Source organism: Mobula birostris, chromosome 13 (genome assembly GCF_030028105.1).
Source record: "Mobula birostris isolate sMobBir1 chromosome 13, sMobBir1.hap1, whole genome shotgun sequence".
Classification (NCBI taxonomy): domain Eukaryota; kingdom Metazoa; phylum Chordata; class Chondrichthyes; order Myliobatiformes; family Myliobatidae; genus Mobula; species Mobula birostris.
In genome coordinates this window covers 67267265-67270626 of record NC_092382.1, presented here as the reverse complement: position 1 = coordinate 67270626, position 3362 = coordinate 67267265, and the positions used below count along the sequence as shown (strand labels likewise).

At 45.7% G+C, this 3362-nt stretch overlaps 1 long non-coding RNA gene across 1 annotated transcript; it reads right to left on the bottom strand.

Moving 5' to 3' along the window:
- Window positions 1–302: 302 nt before the first annotated feature.
- LOC140207671 (uncharacterized) lies at window positions 303–2177 on the bottom strand. The gene is made up of 2 exons (XR_011888615.1): window positions 2072–2177; window positions 303–642 (listed from the first exon to the last, which is right to left on the bottom strand). It is a non-coding gene; the product is annotated as an uncharacterized lncRNA (long non-coding RNA).
- Between the last annotated feature and the right edge of the window lie 1185 nt (window positions 2178–3362).

Here is a 3362-nt window from a genome sequence, read left to right as displayed (position 1 = left end):
TTTTCTGAGCTGGTCTCTCATTTAAGTTTTCCGGTCTGTATTTCTTATTGTGATTGCATAGACACACCTGGAGTGCTGAATTCTGTTCATTTTTGATGAAAATATATACTTAGAAGTTTTATCTGACTGTTGTGTTTTTTTTTCATGTGTGTTATTTCTCTTCCTCCTTCTGTCCAAGGTAGTGTTAATCTAAATGGGTTTGAGTGTAAATAGGCTTTTCTAAGGTTGTTATTTATCTTTGTAAATTTTACTGATTGAAATGGGACCAAGGTATTTTTATATTTAAAAAAAGTCAATGTTGGTTTTGATGAAAGTATTTATTGCCTTTGTTGTATTTGTTAACAATTGAGCTCTGGTTGGCAGGTTTTTTTAAGCTTTGAACTAAATTTTGTCAAGGTTTTCCCTATTTTTCACTACTTTCTATTTTCCTTGTTGATATTCCAGATACGTGGGTATCAAGATTCCAGATGAAGGGTCTTGGCCCGAAATGATGATTCCCATCCATAGATGCTGCCTGACATGCTGAGCTCCTCCAGCACTTTGTGTGTAGTTCTCTAGATTTCTAGCATCTGTAGGTCCTCTTGTTTCCCAGATACTTTCATGCTTCTTGAAAGAACAAGCTGGTATTGGGGTTGTGTGGGTCTGTTTTTAAAATATTAAATAACATCATTAGAAAGAGCTGGCATAGGGTTGGAAGGTGTAGAATCTGTGGGTAGAATTAAGGAACAGCAAATGTAAAAAAAAAAATCCCTGATGGGAATTGTATAGAGACCTCCAAACAGTAGTAAGTATGTGGGCCACAAATTACAATGGGAGATAGAAAGTGCGAGCCAAAAGGGCAATGTTACAATAGTCATGGGGGATTGTCATGCAGGTGATTAGGAAAATTAGGATGATGTTGGTCTCAAGAGGAGGAATTCCTAGAATGCCTGCAAGATGCTTTTTTAGAGCAGCTCATGGTTGAGCCCGCTTGGGGATCAGCTATTCTGGATTGGGTGTTGTAATGAACCCGAATTAATTAGGTCTCTTAAGTTTAAAGAACCCTTAGGGGCAAGTGATCTTAATATGATCAAATTCACCCTGACATTAGAGAAGGAGAAGGTAAAGTCAGATGTGAAATAAAGTGAACTAGAGAGGCATGACAGCAGAATTGGTCAAACTGGTTTGAGAAGAATACGGGCAGGGATGAAACAGAGCAGCAATGGTTGGAATTTCTGGAAGCAATTCGGAAAGCACAGGATATATAAATCACAAAGAGGAAGTAGTATTCTAAAGGTAAGGTGACAAAACCGTGGCTGATAAGAGAAAACCAAAAAACAACATAAAAACCAAAGAGAGGGCATGGAGCAAAAATTACTGGGAAGTTAGAGGATTGGGAAGCTTTTAAAAACCAACAGAATGCAACTAAAATAATTAGGAAGGAAAAGATGGAACACATAGGTGAGCTAGCCAGTAGTATTAAAGAGGATACCAAATTTTTCTTCAGGTACATATGGTGTAAAAGAGAGGTGGAAACCACTGGGAAATGATGCTGGAGAGGTATTAATGGGGTGGGGGTGCAAGGTGATGGCAGATGAACTGAATAAGTATTGTACATCACTCTTATCTGTCGAAGACACTGGCAGGAATATGAAAGTCCCAGATGTCAGTGGTCAGAATGTGTAAAGTTACGTTACTCGGGAGAAGTTTCTTGGGAAACAGAGATGGTCTGAAGGTAAATAGATCACCTGGACCAGATGGTGAACACACCAGAGATCTGAAAGAGGTGGCTGAAGGGATGTGGAGGCATTAGCAATCATCTTTCGAGATCTTACCCCCACTATCCGAAATCTCCTCTCCTCACCCACCCTCCCAACTCCAGTCCTGTCCCCGCTTGCAGGGCAACAGTCTGCCGGTGTTTGCCCCCCAATGTGGTGAATCGCCACCACCGTGGGCTCAGACATTTCCACAGATGAGCCCCTCCTGTCCCCACCGGGACAAACATCCTGTCCGCCCCCTCTCTCACCGTCTTCATCCTCTCCCTCCCCGGGGAACCGGCATCAAACCGACGGGCCGAGCGGTCTCCTCCTACCTCTCAGCGATACATCAGACTCCGGCCGCAGGAGACGCTTCACAAACGCCCCAACTTCCCTCGGAGGGAAATGGAAATAAATCAGAAAGCGGACATTTACTTTGGGGCTTGTTCCTCTTTGAGAAGAGATGTCAGCGGGGTAACGCCCTCTCGGCTGGTCCGCCTCCGCTATTGGGCGTAATCAGTGATTGACATCGCTTCGGGCCAATGACTACAGTGCAGCGGAGGTGAGGGGTGGAGGGGTCTCGTGGTCGGTAGCTCAGCCCATTAAACTGCCTCAGCAAGAGCGCAGCAGCGCGTGTGTGACGTCGATACGCGCGAGGGGAACCATGTGTGACGTCAGGCGGGTGGTGGAGCGCTGGTATTTAAAAACACCTGAATGGATATTTCTTATGATTTCAGTGGGACAACAACATTAATCACGGGTTTCATCACTGAATCCAGTGTTGTGAGATGTAAAGTCCCCTGTTATGTGTCCGGCTGTGCCGTGTTGTTGGTGGAGTGGGCAGCGTGGTGTTTGTCTCAATTCGGGTCACAACACCAGAATTGCCAGCGGGGTCCACACACAGTGTATTAGTGACCAGAAAACCTCCCGTCCCTGCAGTCTTTGTCTCCTGGTAAACTCAACACCCTGACAATGTGGATCATAGACACCCCTTCCTCTCAGAGTCAGGGAATCATTCAGACAGCTGATCAAAGAGAGGAATTATATTTATTGGTCATTAAAGTTCACCCAGATTCGTTTGGACGGATTTGATGTGGAGTTCGGGGGTCACAGTGAAAGGGCCGGACGGCCGAACTCTCCCCGTTGTCCAAACATCCTTCCAGGTGAGGCGACCCTTCACCTGTGAATCTTCCGGGGTCGCCCGTTGTGTCCGCTGCTCCCGATGCGGCTCCTCTACACCGGTGACACCGGCTCCTCCGCAGTTGTGCGGGGTCGGGTTGTTTTTACTGGGGGATCGATGTTATTGTTCCCATTTGTGGGAGGGGTGGGTTTTGGGGGTTGATGATCGGGATGCCGTTCTTTTTTTATACGGGGGTGGGGTGGGAGTTTGATTTTTTTCTCTCTGAAAGCCTTTCTTTTTCTTTCTTTGTTTCGTGGCTCCCTGGAGGAGCAAAAAAAAACTCTGTTTATCGATGCAAACAACAGGAAATCTGCAGATGCTGGAAATTCAAGCAACACACATAAAAGTTGCTGGTGAACGCAGCAGGCCAGGCAGCATCTGTAGGAAGAGGTGCAGTCGACGTTTCAGGCTGAGACTTTTCACCAGGACTAACTGAAGGAAGAGTG